Source organism: Panthera uncia, chromosome C2, assembly GCF_023721935.1.
Source record: "Panthera uncia isolate 11264 chromosome C2, Puncia_PCG_1.0, whole genome shotgun sequence".
Taxonomy (NCBI): domain Eukaryota; kingdom Metazoa; phylum Chordata; class Mammalia; order Carnivora; family Felidae; genus Panthera; species Panthera uncia.
In genome coordinates this window covers 118,843,953-118,870,406 of record NC_064810.1, presented here as the reverse complement: position 1 = coordinate 118,870,406, position 26,454 = coordinate 118,843,953, and the positions used below count along the sequence as shown (strand labels likewise).

Below are 26,454 nucleotides of genomic sequence, written 5' to 3'. Positions count from 1 at the left end.
ACAAAAAATGAGACCCAATGGTTACTAGCGGCCAGAAAAGGGGGAATAGGGAATTATTATTTCATTGGTATGGAGTTTCTGTTTGGGATGATGAGAAAAATGGTGATAGATAGCAGTGATAGTTGTACAACAATGTGAACGTACTTAAAGCCACCAAATTATAAACGTGAAGATGGGGGCACCTGGGTGGCTCAGTCCGTTAAACGTTTGACTCTTGATTTCAACTCAGGTCATGATGTCACAGTTTGTGAGACTGAACCCTGCATCAAGATGCTATTCAGCATTGAGCCTGCTTGGGATTCTCTCTCTCCCTCTCTCTTGGCCTCTCCCCCACTCACATATTCCCACATATGTGCTCTCTCTCCCTCTTTCAAAATAAATAAATAAAGTTCAAAAAGAAAATGGTTGAAATAGTAAATTTTATGTTATGTATATTTGACCACTATAAAAAAGATCCTTAACAAATTGTTAGCAAATGATACAGCAATAGATAAAAAAGGATATTACATTATGAGCACATGGTGCCTATCCAAGGAATGCTGGCTGGCACAGACACTCCAAATCTATTTTAAAAAGCTAGCAAAAGTAATAAATTTTAGTAAACTAGTGAGTTTAGCAAGGTTGCAGGGCTCATTATATACAACATACAAAAAAACAGAAACGAGTAAACTTTACTGCATGTAGTTACCTCAATAAACCTGACTTAAAAAAAACAAAGCAACAGAGGGGTGCCTGGGTGGCTCAGATGGTTAAGCATCAACAGTGTAAATGTACTTAAAGCCACCAAATGACACATTTGAAAATGACTGAAATATGGGTGCCTGGGTGGCTGAGTTGGTTAAGCATCAGACTCTTGATTGTGGCCCAGGTCAATAGCTTGAGGTTGTGAGATCAAGCCCCACGCCAGGCTGGGTGTGGAGCCTGCTTAAGATTCTGTCCCTCCTCCTTCCTCTGTCCCTCCCCGCTACTTGTGCATGAATGCGCAGGCAATCTCTCAAAAAACCAAAAACCAAAACAGAAAACCAAATAAATAATAATGGTGCCGGTGAACCTTCTTATCTTGTTTCTATTTTAAATGGGAATTCTTTTTCTAATGGAAATGTTTTTAACATGATATTGGCTAATTAACTTGAAGATGGACTTTTAGGTGACTCAGTTGGCTAGGTGTCCCAGTCTTGATTTCAGCTCAGGTCATGATCTCACAGTTTGTGAGTTAGTGCCCCGAGCTGGGCTCTGCCCTGCCGATGTGGAGCCTGCTTGGGATTCTCTCTCTCTGCCCCTCCACTGCTCTCTCTCAAAATAAATAAACTTAAAAAAAAAAAAAAAAGATGGACTTTTAGAAAATATATAGTTTAATCTTTTAATTCCTACTTCATCGAGATTTTTTAAAAAGTGACCCAATTTTTAAAACTGTAGCCCGTAAAGTATTTCAGACAAAAATATGGCTCCCATTTATCTACTTATATAAATGTATTATTGGTAATTTCTTATCATACTTTCTTGAAACAAATTCTATCTGGTTCATGCTACATAGTTCTCTTATGATAATGTCAATTTTATTTGCTAATAATTTGGTTGTTTGCTTTAATAGTTGTGTGATTGGTTTGTTACTTTCTGTACTGTTACATTTTATTATGTGAGTTAAATTAGTTTTTCATGCAATGGAAGCCTTTGGTTTTATAGTCTGCACGTTTTATCACCTGAATTATATATTCACAGCAACAGGAAAAAAGCTTACCCATTAACACTGTGAGAAGAGTCTTTTTAAAAGTGATTTTGAGGCAGGGGGGCGGGGAACCTGGGTGGCTCAGTCGGTTGGGCGTCTAACTCTTGATTTTGGTTCAGGTTGTGATCCCAGGTCTGTGAGATCAAGCCCTGTGTCAGGGTCCTTGCTGAGCATACAGCCTGCTTAAGACTCTCTCTCTCTCTCTCTCTCTCTCTCCCCCTCTCTCCCCTGCTTGCATGCTCTTTCTCTCTCTCTAAAAAAAATGAGTTTTGGGGATAATAATATTTATTATTTCTTCCAACATATTAGAATTCAATTTTTCTACTTTTTAAAATAATCAATTTTGGGGGCGCCTGGCTGGCTGAGTCAATACAACATGTGACTCTTGATCTTGGGTTCAAGCCCCATGTTGATGGTGTAGAGTTTACTGAAAAACAATAATAAAACAGACTTTTTAAAAAGTCTATTTATTTATTTTGAGAGAGAGAGAGAGAGAGAGAGAGAGAGAGAGAATGAGTGGGGGGAGGGGCAGAGAGAGAGAGAATCTCAAGCAGGCTCTGTTGCTGTCAGTGCAGAGTCCAATGCAGGGCTCAAACTAATGAACTATGAGATCATGACCTGGGCGGAAATCAGGAGTCGGACACTTAACTGACCATCCAGGCTCCCCAAACAGACTTTAAAAAAATAGATTAGAGGTATGTAAATGGCTCAGTCAGCTAAATGTCCGACTCTTAGCTTCAGCTCAGGTCATGACACCAGTTTGTGGCTTTGAGTCCTGTGTCAGGCTCCAGGCTGACAGTGCAGAGCCTGCTTGGGATTCTCTCTCCCCCTCTCTCTCTGCCCCTCACCCTTCCTTTCAAAATAAACAAACTTTAATGTTAACATATTCAATTTTGATCATTTATATTTCCCCCAAATAATTTCTTTCATCAGTATTTTCAAATTTTTAACATAATTGCTATATGGTAATTTGACAATTTTTAAAAATTCTATATAAAGATTCCTCTAATATTCTAACATTACGCTAAATGACTTCCTAGAGTTTGTTTATTACCAGGCCAATTTACCTGGATTTTTGTTTTACCACTTTTCTATCTTCTGATTTTGCTCAATTTTGTCTTTACATTTATATATTCCTCCTCTTGCTAACCTTTGTTTAACTTTGGGAGGTGAATTCATTGTTTCATTCCATTTTATTATTTTTTTTGAAGTTTATTTTTCTAGTAATCCCTACACCAATGGGAGGCTTGAATTTGCCACCCTGAGATCAAGAGTTGCATGCTCTTCCAACTGAGCCAGCCAGGTGCCCCTCATTCCATCTAAAATTTTTTAAATTTTATTTTGAAGAGAGAGAGAGAAAGCATGAGTGGGGGAGAGGGACAGCGGGGGAGAGAGAGAGGGAGAGAGAGAATCTTAAGCAGGCTCCACGTTCAACATGGAGCCCTACATGGGGGTGGATTTCATGACCCTGGGATCATGACCTGAGCTAAAATCAAAGAGTTACATGCTCAACCAACTGGGCTACCGAGGCAGCCCTCCCTTTATTCCATTTTAAAATAATAAAAGCACATAAACAGCTTTGGCTGCATCCCATATATATGTGTATAGGTATGTATAAATAAAATTATAATTTCCTCTTATTTTTATTTTTTTTTATTTATTTTTTTTTAAATTTTTTTTTCAACGTTTTTAATTTATTTTTGGGACAGAGAGAGACAGAGCATGAACGGGGGAGGGGCAGAGAGAGAGGGAGACACAGAATCGGAAACAGGCTCCAGGCTCCGAGCCATCAGCCCAGAGCCTGACGCGGGGCTCGAACTCACGGACCGCGAGATCGTGACCTGGCTGAAGTCAGACGCTTAACCGACTGCGCCACCCAGGCGCCCCAAATTTCCTCTTATTTTTAATAGTTGTTGCAGTTTAGGTTTCTGCTTTGATTTGATAGCTTTTTGGAGAAAGAACTGACAAGTGGGCTTCATTCATTAATTTCAAGTTTATTGCACTGTGGCCAGATACAATGGTCTATCACACTTCTGCTCAATAAGCTACATTGATATTTTTGTTTTCTAGTATGACAACTGTCTGTAAATACTCTATGAATGCTTGAGGAGAGGGGTTATTCTCTGTTTCTAATGTACTCAGTTTCAGAGTTGAATTAATGTCAGGAAGGTTTTCATTTAGGGCAGTGGCAGAGATGGGAAATTGGTTATATATGGGAAATTAATCACATAAGTAAACACCTAAAGGATAATGGAAGACAGGACTTCTCGAAGACTGTTTAGCTTGAAAGCAACTACCAAACTGCCTTCCAAAGTGCCTGCATCATTTTGCATTTTCTGTAACAATAAATGAGAGTCCCTTTTGCTCCACATACTTATCAACAATTTGGCATTGTCATCTTGTTGGATTTTAGCCATTCTAAAAGGAGTATAGTGCTATTTCACTGTTGTTTTAACTTGCAATTCCTTATCGACAAATAATACTGAGTATCTTTTCATATTCTTCTGTATACATCCTTTGGTGAGGTGTCTCCCCACTTTTCAATTCAGTTGTTTGTTTTCTTATTGTTGTTGAATACAATTCTTGTTATTATTCTTTTCATATTTTGGATACCTATTTAGGTAGTCAAGAATTTCTTACCCAAAGAGAAGTCTGGCTTTTGTCCTTAGTTCCTGGGAGGTAATCTCTAAACTCTTAAAACGTCTTGCCTGATAAAAGTGTTAAAAATATGATAAAGGGTGGAGGCTTTGAGTCATATCAACAATGAGACTTAGACTGGGGGTGTTTGAGTCACATCAACTAACCTACTGAGGGACTGGAGACAAATGAGTCACATGAACTGCTAGTCAGGTTTAGGTGATTGAACCCCAAAAAAGACTCCAGACACCAAAGCTCATGTGAGTTTTTCTGGTTGGCAATACTCTGTGCAAAGCTGTCAAGCATCAATATTGGTAAAGTAACATTGTCCATGTCTCCATGGGAAGAAGACAACTGGAGGCTCCACATTGGTACTTTTCTGGACTTTGGCCTATGTGCCTTTTCACTTGACTGGTTATTTTTTCCATTTGGGAGAGAGAGAGAGAGAGAGAGAGAGAGAGAGAGAGAGAGAGAGAAGAGGGGCAGAAGGAGAGAGAGAGAATCTCCAAGCTGAGCATGGCACCTGACACAGGACTCAATCTCATGATCCTGTGATCACGACCTGAACCAAAATCAAGAGTTGGACACTCAACAAACTAAGCCACCCAGGTGCCCCATTCACTTGAATGATTTTAATTTGCATCCTTTAGCTGTAATAAGCCATAACCATGAGTAAAATATCTTTCAATGAATTCTGTGAGTCCTTCTGAACCTACCAAACCTGAAGGTAATTTACAAGACCCTTGAACTTGCAACTGATGTCAGAAGTAAGGGTAGCCTTTTGTGCACTGCTCCCTAACTTTGCAACTGGCTGACTTTGTAAAGTCCTTCATCAGATATGTTTTGCTGTTGTATCTAAAAAGGTGTTGCCAAACCCAAAGTCACCTAGATTTTCTACTTTTCTTCTAGAAGCTTTATCTTTTTAGGTTTTACATTTAAGTCTATTAATCATGTCCAGTTAATTTTTGTGAAAGGTGTAAGATCTATTTATAGGTTCATTTTTTTTGCATGTAAACTTCAATTGCTCCTGCCTCATTTACTGAAAAGACTCTCCTTTCTCCACTGAATTGCCCTTCCTCCTTTGTCAAAGATCAGTCAACTATATTTCTGGGCTCTATATTCTGCTTCATTGATCTAAATATCTTACTTTCACTTATACTACACTGTCTTGATTACTGTAGCTTTATAGTAAGCATCAAAATCAGGTCATGTAAATCTTGGATATTGTTTTTTTGACCCAACTTGAGTCTCTGTCTTCTAAATGTATATGTTAATGTATTCATTTTTATTCTCATTGATGATAAGGTGGTCTTACATTCTATCACTCTATTATTCTTGAACCTCTTTAATATTATCTCCTTTATTTTCTGCCCTTTGCTAATAGGCAAATGTGTAGACATTTTCCTTTTCCTAATAACACCATAAATATTGTTCCATTGTCTTTTGCTATTTAATAGTGAACAGAAACTCTTTGATTAGTTTTATTTAGAGCTTTTGGAGCAGTCTCCTTTTCACCTTTTGCCTGGATGCTTACAGCGTATCTTTTAATCCTCAAAATTTTCAACCTGATATATCTCGTATTCATATATCAGTGAAATCCTTCAAATTATAAACTTGGGCTTTTTTAAGTTCAAGGATGTTGTCGTCTATTTCACCTTTGATTATTGCTTCTCTTCTATTTATTATTCTTTTATTCAGGAATACTATTCATCTACACATTGAGTCTTTATTCTTTGTACCTGTCATTTTCATCTTTTTTTTTAATGTTTATTTATTTTTGAGAGAGAGGGAGAGAGAGCATGAGTAGGGGAGGAGCAGAGAGGGAGACAGAGGATCTGAAGCAGGCTCTGAGCTGCCAGCAGAGAGCCTGATGAGGGGCTTGAACTCACAAGCCATAAGATCAATACCTGAACCAAAGTTGAATGCTCAACCAAGCCACCCAGGCTCCCCTTTGCCATTTTCAACTTTTTGATCCTTTTCTACTGCTGCATTTGAGAAGACATCCTCCAACTTCTCTTCCACATCACTGACTTGATTTTCACACTATCTTTTGACCCCTTCATTGTGAATTTTAAAAGTATACTGAATTTCAGTATTTTTATGAGTTTTGTTGAGTCTTGAAGAAATTTTAAAACACAGAAAAATACCAAGAATGATTCAAGAACCTTTGTCATCATCCTTATTTCCTCTAGCTCAAGAGCCCTGGAGTCAGTCTATATGGAATCAAATATGAGACCTCCCTCTTACTAGTTGTAGGATCTTGGGGAAGTAATTTAAACTATTTATTTAAATTTTCTTGAGAATACTCATTTAATTAGATTTAATTAACTAATTCATGAGCAGTTTTAATACAGTATTTTATACTCAATAAATATTTAGGTATTATTACTATAATCTTTGCTGATATCTTGACTGGTTCCCTTCTATGTCAATCTGTTGTCTTTAACATTCCATTTCAGATTCATTAAATAACTTTGAGAAGAAAACAAATACCACCTAATATCTTGTTTTTTCCAAGTACAATTTTGCTCTGTGTGTCAAGTATAAGATTTATTTATTTTGCAGTTTCTTAATAAGCCCATGATGGCTTAAAAAAAAAAATCAATTATTTGAAGGTTGGGCAAACTATCCAGGTTTGGTGTTTGCTAAGAAAAAAGTTAGATAAATTCTAGTTAGTTTCTCCCCTTTACTATCCACTTCAGTATTATTTGACTTTTAACTCTCAGTTCTTTATCTGGAGAAAAGATTGATTCATACAACTCAGTCAACTATCTGGTGATATGCAGTCATATACTATTGTGGCTCTCATCTATTTTGGAAATTAAGGATTCTTTGAGGATCCATCAGAATCATATATTTTCTCTCCAGCACAAAGAATTTTGTTTACCAGTTTAGTCTGTCATGCCTTGAAGTCAATATGTGGATCCTAGGTTAAGGATCCCTTGACTTACCATTTGCTCTGATGAACTAAGGAAGGCTCTCCTGATCCTGTTGCCTGGTTATGTGGTGTATACAATTAGCAGTTTAATCCCAGATACTTTGAAACAGGACATAGTTCTTCCCTAATCAAAAGCAGAGCTTGGAGGGGCGCCTGGGTGGCTCAGCCGGTTGAGCAACTGACTTCGGCTCAGGTCATGATCTTATGGTTCATGAGTTTGAGCCCATCATGGGGTTCTGTGCTGACAGCTCAGCGCCTGGAGCCTGCTTCAGATTCTGTGTTTCCCTCTCTCTCTGCCCCTCCCCTACTTGCACTCAGTCTCTGTCTCTAAAAAATGAATAAACGTTAAAAAAAAAAGTTAAAAAAAAAAAAAGCAGGGGTTGGGGTACTTGGGTTAAGCACCCAACTTTTGATTTTGGCTCAGGTCATGATCTCACAGGTTCATGGGATCGAGCCCCGCACCAAGCCCCGCATCCAACTCTGCACAGACAGTGCGGAGCCTGCTTGGCATCCTCTCTCTCCCTCTCCCTCTTTGCCCCTCCCTCTCTCAAAATAAATAAACGTTTTTTTAAAAAAGGCAGGGCCTAACTAAGTAAGAGTTGTTTAAGCTGGTGGCTGGTACAAGAGAGTTCATAAACTATCCTCTTTACTCTTACACATACTTGAAATTTTCCAAAAGAAACACTTCATTTGTGTTTATTGGAAGTAGGGCCTGAAAAAATGCATACCAGCCCCATGGATCTTCTCCTCTCTGTCCCTTCCTACTACTATTCCCTTTACATCTGAAAAATGTGCCCAAACAAGTTCACTTCTGCCTTTACAGAACTGCGGTCACCAAGGGAAGTAGAGAGGTAATGATAAGAGAGATGGGAGGGGAGAAAGAACCCTGGATGCTGCAGATAACAGTTGCAACACACAGTGGGTAGTTGCCAAGTTTCTGGTTGGCAAAGACCCTACTTCCTTAAGTTGTAGGTATGCAACAAAGATGGGTAGAAAAATCTACCTTTTTCCTGTCTGTCCTTGCTACTGGCACAGGAATCTGTCTTCTACTGACAGAAAATCCTCCTAATGCCTGATATGTTCTAATTTGTACTTCTAGTTGTTCATTCTATTTATAACTCTGCTTCTCTATATTTTCACCTATTTGACCATGGGATAACAGAGGAGATTAAGTTGGGTACTTTGGTTAAGCATCTGACTAGCTGATTGTCTGCTAAGCCCAGCTTCCCACAGTTGAATTTTTGAGGTTAAAAGGTCCTACACTAATCTGGCACATAGGCAACCTGGGAACAACAGATAGGTGGAAGAGATAGCTTCTGATCTACTCTTGCTTCCTTTAACTCTCACACATACTACAATTTCACATATATAGAAATGTTTATTGATATTATTGAGCATACAGAATAGAGCATAGGAAAAAAAAGAAAAGTATTATTTTCTCTCAAGGAAGCTCTAGCCCAGATTAACAACAGCTAGAAACTGCCAATAGACGTAAGGTTTAAACAGAAGCATTATAGCAACCAATTAGAAATATTCAAACTCCAGGGCATCTGGGTGGTTCAGTTGGTTAAGCGTCTGACTCTTGATTTCAGTGTAGGTCATGATCTCATAGTTTGTGGGTTCGAGCCCCACGTTGGGCTCCATGCTGAGCATGGAGCCTGCTTGGGATTCTCTCTCTTCTCTCTCTCTTCCCCTCCCCTGTTCGTGCTCTCTCTCTCTCTCTCTCTCTCTAAATAAACATTAAATATATATATATATATATATATATATATATATATATATATATTTAAGTTCCTCCACAATACAGTACACAAGATAAAACTTAGAAATTGGTGAGCTAGTATGCCAATTATCAGAGACACTCTCAAAATAAACTAAAAAACAAGTTAGCATACAAATAATATTAAAACCAATTAATATAGTGAGGTAGACTGAGATTACTTTGAATTCCCTTTGCTCTCATCAATAATGTTCTGTGTTCATAGTCAAAGATTTCTTGAGAAAGACATGAACATAGAGCAATGTGTTTAAAAAGTCTGCCCACCAATCTGAAACATGTGATTTGTTTATTTTGAGAGAAAGAGAGAGAGAGAGAGAGAAAGAGAGAGAGACAGAGAGAAGGACAGCATGAGTAGGAGAGAGAGAGAATCCCAAGCAGACTCCATGCTCAGCACGGAGCCAGATGAGGGGCTCAATCCCATGATCCGGGGATCACGATTTGAGCTGAAACCAAGAGTTGGACGCTCAACTGACTGAGCCACCCAGGCACCCCTGAAAGATATGATTTGAACTGTCTCTACCACTTAGGAAATAAGTTAGTGGCTCTGAGTTTCAGTTTTCTCATCTCTAAAATGGATATAATAATAGTACTATCCTTGTAAGGAAGTTGTGAGGATTATATGAAATATCGAACATAAAGAGCTTAGCACAAGGGTGCCTGGCTGGCTCAGTCTGTAGAGCATGCCACTCTTGATCTGGGAGTTGTGGGTTTGAGACCCACATTGGGTGCAGAGATTATGTAAAAAAAAAAAAAAAAAAAAAAAAGAGCTTAGCACAACTTCTGGCAAATAGCACTTCAACACACAGCAGACTTTTTGTAGTAAGTAAATTGGCTTCCTCCTTCAGGGTGTTAATCCCTTGAAAGTGCTGAGATAAAACAAGGTAGTAATTAAGGTCAAATGGTACTTCGGGCAAAAAGTAAAATCAAATGGAAAAAAACCCAAAAACATAAGTAAATAGAGACCAGAATATATAAAGAGAAAATATATCATGCCTAACTGGAGTTTACATCAGGAATCCAATGTTGATTTAATATCAGAAAAATTTTTTAAAAAGAAAATCAATCTGTGTAATTCACTGTGTATCAAAAGAATAAAAAAGAAAAACTACACTATCATCTTGATAAATACAGAGAAGGTACTCGACAAAATTCAATAACCATTTGTGATAACAACTTTTAGTAGTCAAGGAATAGACATGAATCTCTTCAATGTGCTAAAAAGGGAACTACTGAAAACCTATAGCTAAAAATCACATTAAATGGTAAAAAAAAAAAATTGTTGCTTTCTCCTTATGATTAGGAACAAGACAATGATGCCTATTTTCATTAATTCAACACTGAAATATTCTTCGTGCAGTAAGTCAAGAAAAAGGAAAAGAGACATAAATATAAGAAAGGAATAAGTAAAACAGACAAAATGTTGGTCTATGTGGAAAATTCTATGGAACCTATAACAATTTACTTACACTGAGTTTATTAGCAAGGTCACAGGCAACAAGATCAATATATAAAAATCAATTATAGTGGTGCCTAAGTGGTTCATTCAGTTAAGCACCCATCTCTTGGTTTTGGCTCAGGTCATGATCTCATGGTTCATGGGATGGGGCCCCACGTTGGGCTCTGGGCTGACAGTGTGGAGCCTGCTTGGGATTCTCTCTCTCTCCCTTTCTGCCCCTCCCCAGCTCACATTCTCTCTCTCTCAAAATAAATAAATTTAAAAAATCAATTGTGGGAGCCTGGGTGGCTCAGTCGGTTGAGTGACCGATTTCGGCTCAAGTCATGATCTTGCAGTCTGTGGGTTCAAGCCCCACATCAGGCTCGCACTGGAGCCTGCTTCATATTCTCTCTCTCTCTCTCTCTCTCTCTCTGCCCCTCCCCCGCTCATGCTCTCTCTCAAAAATGAAAAAAACATTTAAAAAAATCAATTGTATGTCTGTATTCCAGCAATTAAAAAATCAGATACTGAAATAAAAAGATATAATTTATAATAACATGAAAAATATAAAATACTTAGCAATAAATGTAACAAATATGTGCAAGGCCTATATAATGAAAACTACATTTTGCCAAGACAAACTACAGAAGAAATAATGGACAGATAAACCATGCTTATAAATTGGAAGATTCAGTATTAAGATGTCATGTGTTTCCAAGTTTATCTACAGATTCACCTCGATTCCAATCAAAATCTCAACAGGCACTTTTGTAGAAATTTACAAACTGATTTAAAAAGGTATACAAAAATGCAGAACACCTAGTACAGCCAAAACAACTTTGAAATAGAACAACGTTGGAGGACTTACACTGCCTGATTTCAGGACTTTAATATACAGGTAAAGGAGAGTTTCTCCATGTTGGTGCTACTGACATTATGCACTGGCTAATTCTTTGTGATGGGGAACTGGCCAGTACACTGTAGGATGTTTAGCACCATCCTGACCTCTACCCCTATCAAAGGCAACCCGTTCCCCTGCCAGAGTTGTAACAGTCTAAAATGTCTCCAGACACTGCCAAATGTCTCACGGGGGGCAAATTTGCCCTTTGTTGAACTACGGAGCTACATGAAGAAGCGTGTTATTGACATAAAGATAGACATTTAAATCAGTGAAACAGGCAGACAGTCTCTCCTCTGCTGTCCTTCCCACCACTCCCTCGTGGCATATTCAATAAACTTCTTTCTCCTTAAAGCACACGAGCAGGGGAGGGACAGAAAAAGAGGGAGACAGGATCTGAAGCAGGCTCTGCACTGACAGCAGAGCCCCGGATTTGGGGCTCAAACTCACAAACCCATGACCTGAGCCCAAGTCAGATGCTCAACCAACTGAGCCACCCAGGCGCCCCCAAACTATTTTTTAAAAATTTTTTTAATGTTTATTTTTGAGCAAGACAGAGAAAGAATGCAAATGGGTTAGGGACAGAGAGAGCGAGGGAGACACAGAATCAGAAGCAGGCTCCAGGCTCCAAGTTCCAAGCTATCAGCACAGAGCCTGATGTGGGGCTCAAACTCACGAACTGTGAGATCATGACCTGAGCTGAAGTCGGATGCTTAATTGACTGAGCCACCCAGGCGCCCCCCCAAACTATTTTTTTTAATTGATAAATTACACATTAAAATGTAAACCATGTTTGTGCCCTAAAACTTACTGTTAAGAACATAAAAAGGCAAGCTACAGGCTGGGAGAAAATATTTGTAAAATACATACATCTGATAAAGAACTTGTATCCAGAATAAGACAACAATCTGACAAAAAAACCCAATAAAGAAAAATGGGCAAACAATTTAAACAGCTGCTTCACCAAAGAAGATATGCTGATGGCAGGGCACCTGGGTGGCCCAGTTGGTTAAGCATCTGACTTCAGCTCAGGTCATGATCTCAGTTTGTGAGTTTGAGCCCCACATTGGGCTGTCTGCTGTCAACATAGAGCCCACTTTAGATCCTTTGTCCCCTTCTCTCTGCCCCTCCCCTGCTCATGTTCTCTCTCTCTCAAAAATAAAATAAACATTAAAAAAAAAAAAAAAAGAAGATATGCTATGGCAAATAAGCATGTGAAATAGTCATTAAGGAAATGCCAATTAAAACCACACTGAGATACTATATAAACCCACTTAAATAGCTAAAATTTAAAAAAAGGCCAACCATACCAAGTGCTGACAAGAACACAGGGCAACTAGGACTCTTGTACATTGCTGATGGGAATGCCAATTTGTATAGACACTTTAAGAAACATGTTTGGCAATTTCTTATAAACATACACTTACCAGATGACCCAAAAATTCCACTCCTAGGTATTTACCTTAGAAAAACAAAAACTTGGGGCACCTGGGTGCCTCGCTTGATGAAGAGTCTGACTCTTGGTTTCAGTTCAGGTCATGATCTCACAGTTTGTGAGAGTCCCACGTCAGGTTCTGTGCAGACAGCATGGAGCCTGCTTGGGATTCTCTCCCTCTCTCTCTGCCCCTTCTCTACTCACTCGCACTCTCTTTCTCAAAGTAAGTAATTAAACATTTTTTTAAAAATAAAGAAAAATAAAAATTTATGTCAACACATAAGCTTGTATTCGAATGTTCATAGCAGGTTTATTCACAGTAGTCCACAAGTGGAAACAATACCAATATTCATCAACTTGTGAATGGATAAACAAATTGTGATACATCCACACAATGGAATACTAATCAGTAATAAAAAAGAGCTACTAACACACACAACATTAATAAATCTCAAAAGCATTAACCTCAGTATAGGAATCCAGATACAAATGGTATTAATAAAATATCCAAAATTATTCTATATAGCTAAAAATAATTCTGATTTTCAGTAGCTTTTTGTAGTTATAGTAATCACTGGCATTTAACTACTTTTTATTAACTTATGTGTTTAGCCTCAAATCAACTATAAACCTTCTGCCATAGGGGTTATTGTGTATGTGTGTGTTTTTAATGTTTATTTATTTCTGAAAGAGAGAGAGACAGAGTGTGAGTGGGGGAAGGGCAGAGAGAGAGGGAGACACAGAATCAGAAGCAGGCTCCAGGCTCTGAGCTGTCAGCACAGAGCCCAATGTGAGGCTTGAACCCACGAACCATGAGATCACGACCTGAGCCAAAGTCGAATGCTTAACCGACTAAGTCATCCAGGCACCCCCATAAGGGTTATTGTGTATCTCCGCACAGCACTTCACAATACTACTACACATATGTGTATCAATGCACAGGCTCCATAATTCTCATTCAATAAAACAGTGGAATGTAGTACACATATTACAATAGAGTCAGAACACCTGGGTTCAGATCATAGCTGACTACATGGAGTAACCTGGGGTAAGTCATTTAATCTACATGAGATTCACTTTCCTCATTCATTAAACCGAAAAGCATTGGGATGAAGTGCAGAAAGAGTGTTGGGAACCCTGGAGTGGTACAATCAGTAATCCCAATGTATGTGAGGCCACAGTAAGGACAGAAATCTCCTGAAGAGCAAAGGGCCAAAAGTCACACTCAAGCTTGATTTTTCAGAAGAACCACAGACTGAGAAAGTGGGGGCTCATGACCCTTTTGGATGTTAAGCAGAAGATATCAGAAAAGTTACTACAGGGATAACTGGTTTGTGGCAGACAATCAAAGAAGCATCCATTTTCGAGCCAATATAATTTTTTTCTATCATTGGGAATAAGATTCAACAGACCCTACACATAGGGAAAATTAGCTGTTTTAGACTGATATAAAACAGGTTAGTTTACTCTACTGACGTATTATTCCCACAGTAACCTATTTCAGTAAAAGAGAAGTCACAGGTTCTGATATTTGGTATATGAAATTGGCTGAGAATCTACAATTGGTGGAATTATGAAAGCTTGTAAAATCAAAAGCCAGAATCACTCGAGGAATTACAATATGGCGGGACTGAGAAGCTTCATAGGGACTTCCTATATACCTACCATGTGTCAAAAACATGTGCAAGGTTACATATTTTATCATTTAATCTTTACACTAGCCCTTACAAAGTAGTTATTTTAGAGATGAGATTATTATTCCTGTTTTAGAGATGCAAAAGTTGACATTCTGAAACACAATTTAGTAATCTAAGCAGTCACCATTAGTGACACCATTAGTATGTGGCAAGGCTAAGATTCAAACTCAGCGTTTGATTACATGTCCTTACCATTACTTAAAACCTATTACCATTATATAAAAAGTCTAGCTCCCAACTATTGAAGCTAGCACAATTCCTAGAAAATAGCAGGCATAATAATCTTTGCTTTTTTTCCAAGGTAGATAGGAGGCAGATATTATCTTAAGGCAGGTAGGAAACAGGTATTACCTCCAGCTATCAGAAGGGGAAACTAAAACTTAGATACAAAGTGATACAGCACGTTTCTAAATCATGGCACTCTAAATCATGGCCTTTCTCTGTATTAGCATTCTCTGACCTTCATCCTGATAATGATGATGAAGGAGAAAAAATGGAGGAGGAGAGAAGTACATGCAATTACAAGACCAAGTGATTTCATTCTTTGAATGCCCACAGATATTTATTGAGTACCTATAAACGTCATCAAGCCAGTGCTTGGCACTGGGGATACAACAGTGAATAAAATCAACAAGACACAGTTCTTACCCATAGGGAAGTTTTACCCTAGTGGGAAGATACTGACAACTAAATGGAAAATTTAAATATAGTGCAGTAATGCAGAAACAGGATAGCACAGGGTGCCAAAGGGGCAGAAACAAGACAACTAAACACAGAAATTTAGTAGGGTTGCAGGACATTCAGTTAAATTTGAATTTCAAATAAACAATGAATACTTTTTCAGTAGAAGTATGTCCCAAATACTGTCCTGTATTTTTATTTGCTACATCTGGCAACCCTAGGTAGCGATGGTATTTAGAAAAGTATCTCACAGGAAATGATACTTAAGATGAAAACTGAATTGTTACTTGTCTCGAATGAGTTTGGACGCTGAAAATGTTTATCAGTTGCTGGTCATGTGGCAAGGATCTGAAACCTCCTGCCAACAGCCAGTGAGGAACTGAGGGCTCTTACCAAGATCCACGTAGTAAGCCATCTTAGAAGTAGGTCTTCCAGATGTAGCCCAGCCCTCAGACTATAGCCCTGGTCAACAGCTTGATTACAATACATGAGACACCCTGAGGCAGAATCACCTCATTAAGCCATACTGACCCTCAGAAACTGTGTGAGATATGAAATGTTTGGTGTTTTAAACTGTCAAGTTTTAGGATATCTTGTTATGTGGCAGTAAGTAAGTAATGCTGTGCCCACTAGAGGAGTTCTGCATCCCAAAATAATGGGCCTACACTAGGACCCCATCATGCTCATTCATTGCTGAAAACAGCCACAATTAGTGTGGGTGGCCTCAGCAAGAATGAGGTGGTGGATCCAGAAGGGCCACAGCTGTGACTGTCACTCAATTACACCTCCCATCAGGAGATCCGAATGGTGTATTTCCATGGTCGCTACAGCATCATAAAAGCTAATGAAGGAGAGCATATCCTTCTAAAACACAAGAAAATCTTTCTAAAAGAACAAAACAGAAATATTTCTCTGAGTGCAGCTCAGTCACCTGAGAGAACTGTGTAAGAACAGAAGGAAAAGCAAAATAACAGAGTAAAGTAATAGAGCAAAGAAAAATCCAGGTCTTGGATTAGCTGTGGTTCTCAGCTTGATTTCATGTGTGCTAAGAATTAATACTGCTCTCACAACCAGGAAAATAGTTCGTTCCTGGGTACGTTGTGTTGACTCTCCCATCCAGAAGGGAATTTCTGAAACTTAAGGATAATATACAACTGAAGAGCTGGGAGCTGTGGTTAATTAACTAATCCAGAATTTCTAAGAGTACTTTGATGAAACAATTTGAGTGTTATAAATTCCATAAATTATTCTATTCCAACAGATCAAGTTTAAGTGATTTCATTCCAACTATCTAATGTAAACAGAAAAATTTCAGAGAAAATCATTTCTCTTTTTTCCCCCTAACACAGGATGAGTTGAAAGGGAGTGGGTAATAAGTGTAGAACCTAATATGACTATAGGCAGATGCCAGAAGTTTTCTTTGACCACAGCCCCCAGACTCAGCCCTTGGCTTTATAATAAAGTTTTCTATCCAAATTATCTCAGAGTTCATGCTATTATGACATATTTTTCCCCAGGCCAGTTCAATACCAACGAGCCTAGTATGTTAGAATCCTTTAAGGTCTGTGTTCCAGATATATCAGATGTCACTTTTTTCTTTATGGCCTGCAAAACAGTCACAATTGTTTTACAAGATCCCCAATTCAATATTCATAGAAACTGAGACAAGGACATTGTCTTAATGGACTTACATCTCCAGGATAGTTAATTCACCAATCTACGTAAAGCCTTATCTAACCTGTTTTCTAGAAATTTTATGTCAGTTAACATTTTTCAGTATTCTATTTTAAACATACCCAATTCATTTAAAATTTACCTTGGTATACTAATCTTAGATATGAAAAGAGAGAACACAGCAATCAAAGCAAATAAAATCTAGAGTATCTTTGAATTCGAGTAGCTGATACTATAAAGCAATAGTTATTCAGTTATTTTTCTCCAGAATTAGGTAGCAATTTTATATATTTGCTTTGATTAAATATATAAAATTGATACACATATTAAACAAAGCCCTGAAGTTTCAGGCCTAAGACCCATGCATTTTCTCTATGGCTATGCTAACACATATGGTTAAGATTTTCCAATGACTTGTATCCAATGTTTCTTAACAATTGTTGGTTCATAGTGAGGTCTAAAGATCTGGAACCAAAAACCAAGGAAAGCTTTAAAAATTAGCCAGCAAAACTATCAAAAATTTCTCAAGGATTAGCTGTCTTTTCTAACTAAACAATACACTATACAATATTTTGTGATCCAGAGTAGAAAAAAGTTGAGGAAAAAAAAAACATTCAACACAAAATTCATTAATATCATCTAGGATAACAGATGCTACTTAGACACGGTTTCATTGTTCCTACTCTCTCTGCCTCCAGCTTTCTTTCCACATATTTGGAACTTCTTTAATTTTCCTCTTCATAAAACATCATTTTTTTCTAGTTCTCTTCATTCATAAATAATTACTATATAATGCAGAATTTCTTATTTCACTGATTATCTTGAGAGAAAGTGCCACTTTGAAAAACTTCATTAACAACAACTTTCTCTTATTCACCTCAAATACTCCTTTGTAAACTAGAGAGCCAAAATTGGAGGGGAGGAGACAACAAGTGGAAACACCAACAAAATGTGAAAAGAGAAGAACTTCACAGAATTTCGTCACTGTTTCATCTACTCAATAAACAGATATTAAGCTCCTGTGAGCCAGGTATTGTTTTAGATACAAGTCCTACTTTATCTCAAAAGCCTACCATTATAATTTAATCTTAAAATACCAACAAGGCTAATAAAATTACATGTATATCAAATTATTTTAAATATAGTAAATACATTCAAATTTTTATGTATTTTAAATACATTAAAATTAGTTAAATATATTAAGTAAAATTATACACACACACACACACATAGTTGTTTTGGTGGAGAAGTTTAGAATTGTTTTGTGCTTTCCACCTTGTTCTAAAGGTTCTGACAACAGAAGAAAGGAATCAATTCTGAGAATTATACATGTAGAGTTAGGAAGAAGGTATTGGTCGATAAAATGAAAAGAAAACCAAGATGTTAAGAACATTTCAAAGTTATCAAAGCTCTAAAAGTAATATAAGAATCTGTGTAATGCTTTATAAATATTTTATTTGAGTCTAGCAATGTTCCTCATTACAACAGCCAACAAAGTCTATCAATCTACTCATTTGTTTTTGCCAAAAAACCTTAAAACTCATTCTGCTGAAAGGTTTTCATATGAGAACATATCTTCAATTTTATAACTGAAGTCACAATGAAATAAAATTCAATTATAAATATACACTTAACAGATTCAAGCCAAATTTCAGTAGATGTCATATTACAGGTCATTATATTATTACTTCAGTCTTACTTCTAGTATTAAATGTATGCTATTTTAAAAATCCACATCCATGGCCTTGACTCATTATAGTATCCTTTAAATGCACATAACGCTTGTAATATAATTCTTGAAATTCAGCTCCCTGGAATGAAACGAAATATATCTGGTACAGAACTGTACACTACAACAATGTTTTATCATAATTTATAGCCAAACTATGGGAAAGATTCTTTACCTCATTAATCGTCAGGGAAATGTGCACAGTGCATTACCACTAAGCACCCACCAGAATGAGTATAAGGAAAAAGATGAAAAATACTAAGATTAACAACAATATGAGCAATTGAGAATCTTCATATATTGCTACCTAACAGGGTAAATTGGTAGTATCACTTTGGAAAAAGTCATCTGGAAATATCTACTAAAGCTGAAGACGTATATTCTAACCAAACAATTCCAATCCTAGGTATATGCTCTAGAGAAATTCATGCACGTGTTCATCAAAGGACAAAGATTAGAATGTTCATAAGCTCATTAACTGTAATATCCAAAAACTGAAAACTCCCTAAATGCCTAATGACATTAGAATAAATAAATAAATTATGGTTTATTCACACAATGGAATATTATATAGCAATGAGAAAGCATTAACTACAACTACATACAAAATGGATGAATCTCAAAAACATAATGTTGAGCAAGAGAAGCTAGTCACAAAAGAATACCATATGATTCCATATATAAAGCACAAAAACAGTAAATAATAAATCTATGCTATTAAAAGCCAAGACAGATACAACTTTAAAAAAAGAACATTTTTATTTACCATATAATTTATAAAGAAGAGGAGGAGAAACCAGGTTAAACGTCAGATTAGGCAAATTGCTAGATGTAATTTTAAAAACACTGTGTTGGCAACAAAGTTGTTTAATACCGTTAAAGCATGTTTCTTGATATTTTGCCTTTGGATTTGGCAACTCATGCACATTTATGTTGGTCACAAACAAGACAAATTCAAAAATAAAAACATTTAAGATGCGAGTTTCAGAACTAAATTCAAACTGGCAATCAAAATGATCTTCCCTTAGTGTTGTGGGTTTGAACTAACCAAAACAGCTGTTACCAATGGTAAGCAAGATGGCTAGCTCAAGTTAAAGCCTTTATAGAAAAGGTTTTCTTCCATGAGAATACAATGGGCCATATGGGAATAGTAAACAGAACAATCAGATCAACTCCATTTTAAAAATACTAAGTAAATAATAAATCACATAAAGAAAGACCTTTTAATTTCAACACCACTCTACTCTGCCAACTGAGTTGTAAGGTAATTTACTGGAAGTGAATATTAAAATAATATAGAAACAAGCTTGCAGATATCCTTTCCTCCCAAAAGAAGAATATCAGTTTATCACCTTTTCATAAGAAACAATGATTTCAAGAACTATAAAAAAAATAGGCATCATCATATCATACTCTTTATAACAAAGCAATTTATATGAACTACCAGAATAGAGAATAAAGTTGTTTTTATTCATTTGATTGTGACTCACATATAACATACTGCATTATCAAACCTATTTATAAATCTACAACATGCAATCAAAACACAAAGCAAAGTTATGTAATTCTACCTAACCACAATATACATTGTGAAAGCAGTTAACAGGAAGGTAAAAGATGTGGTAACCACAGCCCATTTTAAAACACTTTAATTTTTTTTTTTTAAATCAGGAACACTTTTATTTTATTTCCAAAAGGTAATTCTTATTTAATTCTAGTGTTTAATTACTTAATATGGCAACCTAACACTATTATTTAAATGAAGCTTTCTTGTAGACAAATATAGGAAAAATACAAGAGAGAAAAAAGATCAGATGATACAGGTTCTTCAGGAAAAGCAAGCTACTGGAATGAGCAGGTCAATAAAACTATTTGTAGAATGGGATAGTTGTCTATTTTCAGATCATTAAGATATTTTTAAATATCCTGAAACCAAACCCAGATTCAAAAGGCAAAGCCAGAACCATTCACTGTGTTTATTAAAACACAATCTCTTACTAAGTCTTGCACAGTAAGAGAGGCCAAACTCACCCTAACATGACCTTAGATTTAGAACCCTGCCAAAGAATCTTTATAGAAATAGCAACCAAATGTTGCTTATACCTACTGTTTAGAGTAATTAAAATAAAATAAAATAAAATAAAATAAAATAAAATAAAATAAAAGCTTACTAGATATTTCAGGACTTAAATCATTAAGTAAACTCCGAGAAAGAGCCTATGGGCAAACGTTAGTAGCCTTTTACATTAAACATACAAATCTAAAATATGTAAGCTAATTTACTTTTAAGAATTTGAACAGTGTTGGGGCGCCTGGGTGGCGCAGTCGGTTAAGCGTCCGACTTCAGCCAGGTCACGATCTCGCAGTCCGTGAGTTCGGGCCCCGCGTCAGGCTCTGGGCTGATGGCTCGGAGCCTGGAGCCTGTTTCCGATTCTGTGTCTCCCTCTCTCTCTGCCCCTCCCCCGTTCATGCTCTGTCTCTCTCTGTCCCAAAAATAAATAAAAAACGTTTAAAAAAAAAAAAAAAAAAAAGAATTTGAACAGTGAAATGATCTTTAACACCAATTCCCTACCTTTTTCACCTTTCCAACTCCTTTAAAATTTTTTCTTATCAAGAAATAAAGTGCTCACATTCCTTTCTTGGCAGAAATGCACTATTAAGGTCCCTATAGGGAGCCATTCCAGCAACACTTTTTGTGAAACTGTGAATTCCTTCTGTTCCTACTGCTTTGCCCACAAATTCCTTTATTCCTGTTCCCAGGCTATGAAGATCTGTTCAAAAATGTTACAAAACCTGAAACAATTAGTTTCACTACAGATATATGTACTCTGACCCTAGCTGGTTCCCTGTTGCTACTCAGGGATCCTACAATCATCTCTTGACTGGAAAGGATTAAAAATAGCACAGAACAGGTTCTAAGCAATAATACTCTCCAAATGGAGAATTTAAAAGATTCTCTCATAACTAAGTGGTATTTGTCCAGGGAATTCAAAGTTTTTGTGACATGTAAACATCAATCAATGTAATTCACCATATTCATGGGCTACAGATACCCCCCATATAATCATTGTAATAAATTAGTACAGAAAAAAACAACAAAATCCAACAACCATTCATGATCAAAATACTCAGAAAACTAAGAATAGAAGGAAACTTACTCAACCAGATGGAAGGCAGCTATGGGAAAGCTCTACAGCTAACATCATACCTAATAACACAGACTAGATGCTTTCTTTCCTCCTAAGATCAGGAACACAGCAAGGATTTCTGCTCTCACCATTTCTATTCAACTTTGAACTGGAAGTCCTAATCAGTGATATCAAGAAAGAAAAAAGAAATACAAATTGGAAAGGAAAAGTGAAATTGTCTTTAATCACAGATGACAGTATATGTAGAAGATTCTAGGGAATTTATCCAGACTTCAAGTTATATTACAAAGCTGAAGTAATCAAAACAGTATGATACTGTCACAAAAACAGACACATAGATCAATGGAACAGAATAGAAAACCCAGAAATGAACCCACAGTTATATGGCCAATTAATCTTTGACAAAGCAGGAAAGAATATCCAATGGGAAAAAGGATGTCTCTTCAACAAATGGTGTTGGGAAAATTGGACAACAACATACTCAATAATGAAACTGGACCACTTTCTTACAGCATACACAAAAATAAACCCAAAATGGATTAAAAACCTTAATGGGAGACCTGAAACATAAAAATCCTAGAAGAGAGCACAGGCAATAACTTCTTTGACATTGGCTGTATCAACTTCTTTCTAGATATGTCTCCTGAGGCAAGGGAAGCACTAGAAAAAATAAACTACTAGGACTTCATCAAAATAAAAAGCTTCTGCACAGCAAAGGAAACAATCAACAAAAGGCAAACTATGGAATGGGAGAAGATAATTGCAAGTGACATACCTGATAACAGGTTAGTATCCAAAATATATAAAGAACTTATACAATTCAACACCCCCAAAAGGGAGAGATGTTCCATCATGGATAGGAAGAATCAATATTGTTAAGATGTCAGTTATTCCCAATTTGATGTACAGATTCAATACAAACTCAGTCAAAATCCCAGTAAGTTATTTTGTGGATATCAACAAACTAATTCTAAAATTTACGTGAAAAGGCAAAAGACTCAGAATAGCTAACATTGCCACTATTCAACTTTAAGACTACTATCAATCCACAGTAATGAAGACAATTTGGTATCAGCAAGAGAACAGGAAAATAGATTAATAGAATAGAAAAAAGAGCCTAGAAATAGAACCCCATAAATATATTCAACTCATCTTTGACAAAGGTCAAAGGAGATTCAGTGGAGAAAGGAGTCTTTTCAACAAATGAAGCTGGAAACACTAGACATCTACATGCAAAAAAAGAAAAAAAAAATTAGAAATAAATCTTACACCTCTAACAAAATAAACTCAAAACGGATCACTGACCTAAATGTAAACAGCAAAATTCCTAGAAGAAAAACAGGGGCGCCTGGGTGGCTTAGTTGGTTGAGTGTCCGACTTTGGCTCAGGTCATGATCTTGAGGTTCGTGAGTTCAAGCCCTGCATCAGGCTCTGTGCTGATAGCTCGGAGCCTGGAGCCTGCTTCAGATGCCGTGTCTCCCTCTCTCTTTGTCCCTCCCCTACTCGTGCTCTGTCTCTTTCTCAAAAATAAACATTAAAAAAAATTTTTTTAAAGCCCCAGGAGACTATGAAAGTGCTTTCAAATTTAGTAATGACTTTTTTTTTTTTTTTTAAGAAGTCTCTGCACCCAATGTGGGGCTTGAAATCATGACCACAATATCAAGAATCACATGCTGTACTGAATGAGCCAGCCAGGTGCTTGTGGCAATGACTTTTTAGATACAACCAAAAAGCATGATCCATGAAAGAAAAAACTGCCAGGTTGGACTTTATTAAAATTAAAAACTTCTTTGTGAAAGACACTGTTTCTCTACCACCAGATAATGAATGTCAAGCCTTTGTGTTTTCTTACAAGAAACATTATGTGTTTGTATTACACCTCTATTTAAACAAATGGTTATATATATAGTACATTGTTCTGCACTTAATAATGTATCTTTGTAGATCATTCTATATTAAACAAAAAAAATTTTTTAAGTAGGCTTCACACCCAGCCCAATGTGGTGCTTGAACTCACAACCACAGATCAAGACCTGAGCTGAGACTGAGTAGGATGCTTAACTGAAGGAGCCACCCAGGTGCCCCCATTCCATACTTGTACATAGCATTCTCATTCCCAAATTTATATCTGCATAGTATTCCTTTGTACATATTGAACACTATTTAATCAAATCTTACCAATGAGCTTAAGAGTTTCCAATATTTTGCTATTACATGTAATACTGCAAACATTAAGCTTCACTTTCCCTATTTGCTAGCACATCAGTAGAATCAATTCTTAAAACTGGGATTGATGGGTTATAGGAAATGTGAATGATAAATCAATTACAGTACTGTGAAATTGCTTCCCATAAAGGCTGTACTAATTTATGCTCCTACCAGCAGTGTAAGAGAACATGTTACCCTATACTCTTCACAACAGTGTTTTATCAAACTTCTTAATATTCACCAATCTTATAGAGTGGAAAGTGGTATTCAGTGTACTTTCAAATTACACGTTTTATGAATGAGGTACAGTACCTTTTTATCTGTGTAAGAACCATTAATATTTCTTTTTCTGTAACTGTTTATTCATAACTTTCTTTTTAATGTTTATTATTTTGAGACAGAGACAGAGCGTGAGAGGGGGAGAGGCAAATAGAGGGAGACACAGAATCCAAAGCAGGCTCCGGGCTCTGAGCTGTCAGCACAGAGCCAGACGTGGGGCTCGAACTCACGGACCATGGACCACGAGATGATGACCTGAGCTGAAGTTGGATGCTTAACCAACTGAGCCACCCAGGCACCCCTTATTCACAAGGTTTGCCCATTTTCTAAAAATTTGGTTGTTGGTTGGATTTTTTTCCCTTGTTTCACTATACAATATTCCTTTCTTCCCTTTAATGCCTTGAGACTTTTAGTGTATTTTATTTGATATCAATATTGTTTTGCTCATTGTACATCTTTGGCCATTTCTTATTTTCAATCTTTCTTAGATTTAAGAATTCTGAATATATTTTTAGTTCCAAAACAACTTTTTCTATGTTGCAACTGTATCCTCTTGAGAGTTTTCATTCCCTTTTCTATCACGGCTTTCTCTCATCTTTTCCATTAGCTCTGTTTCCACAGGAGGAATCTGTTTGATTATTCAGTGATTCCCTCTTTCAAGTTGCTGAATTCATTTTAATAGGCTGAACTTTTAATAGCCATAGTGTATTGCAATCTCTTGGATAGTGGAGAACTGGCAGTCAGTATAAGATATGCATATTTTAAATTTGATGTGCAAGCAATGAAGGAGCTGGCAAAGTGGAATTGCTCTGCTGAGGTTATAAAGGAACAAGCGGGGAATATATGGCAGACCTCACTTGCCTGCAAAGACATGAGCAATTCATCCCACAAGTGCAACCCTCCTAGCAGCTGCTGATCAGGCAGCTTCCCAGAGGACTGTGTATAGCTTGCAGGCAAGTATGGCCTCTTTCCACATGCAGAAATATCCAAACGTACAGACCACCCAACAGCATCCACCTCCCAGATAACTGAGAGATCCTTGGTCTTCACCAAAGACACTGATGGACTTTCGACACCACACAAAGTGAAGTTGTATGTCACAGGATTTTTACCTTTCGTTTTCCTCAATAATGCACAGTTACATGATTCATAACCAGGACATACAAATACTCTATTGCTTTTAAATCCTCTACTACTCGCCTGGTTATGACTGAATATAATTATCTTCAGGCTTGTTCTTATTTTAATTAATTAGTAATTTTTAAGCTCCAACTCTTAGTTATGTGTCCTAAGACAAAAAGTTCAGAAACCTTCCTCACTCTAAATTCCTTAACACTTTGTTCAGAAAGTTTTAAGGTAAGTTCCTTCTACGCTTACTTCTCAACGTTTAGATAAATAAACATTTTTATTACAAGTCTGGAAACATAGCAAAACAAACTCTTGCAATTCAGTATTTACTGAACATAACTGTGCTAGACACCAAGCGAGATTCTGAAGACAAAAATAGGAAAAAGGACCCTGCTCTCAAGGAGCTCAGAGTTTAGCAAAAGAAAAGGACAATCTATAAAGAAATACAATATAATGTGATAAGGACAATAATATAGTATGTACAGGGTCCAAAGGTTAACTAACAGAAAGGAACTGTAGTAACAAGGAGCTACAAAGGAATTCGTGGTCAGCTAGATTTTAAAGAGTAAATAGGAATTTGCCCAGTGGTCAAAGAAATTATAGACAGAAGGTAAGGACATAACATTCTTTCAACGATGTTCCTAGTTTGAGACAGATACTGTGGGATAGATACTTTGAAATACTTGTCCTAGAGATACAATGATGAATTAAGAAAAAGTTTTTGACTTACAGAGTCCGGGGAGGGGGACAAATAAGTAAATGAGTCATTAAAGTACAGTGTGATAAATACTACAAAAGGGATAAGGAGAGAGTATTAGAGGCTTATGGGCCAAGTGGAAATAAGACGTAAACTTAGATGTGAATAATGAACTGAAATTAGCCAGGTGTAATATGTGTCAGGAGTGGAGTAGAAGACCATGTCAGGGATCAGAGTTCCAGGCACAGAGAGGTATGTACAGATGGACGGAGACAGACAGAGACAGAAAGTGAAAGAGAGAACGTAGTGCAAAGTGGCAGAAGAAGAGGTATCTGAGATAAGGCTCTGGATAAAAGCAAGAAC

At 36.9% G+C, this 26,454-nt stretch overlaps 1 protein-coding gene across 8 annotated transcripts in view; it reads right to left on the bottom strand.

The window, feature by feature from the left end:
* Window positions 1–26,454, bottom strand: part of TFDP2 (transcription factor Dp-2) — a 189,420-nt gene that overhangs the window by 92,153 nt on the left and 70,813 nt on the right. The window lies entirely within an intron of this gene.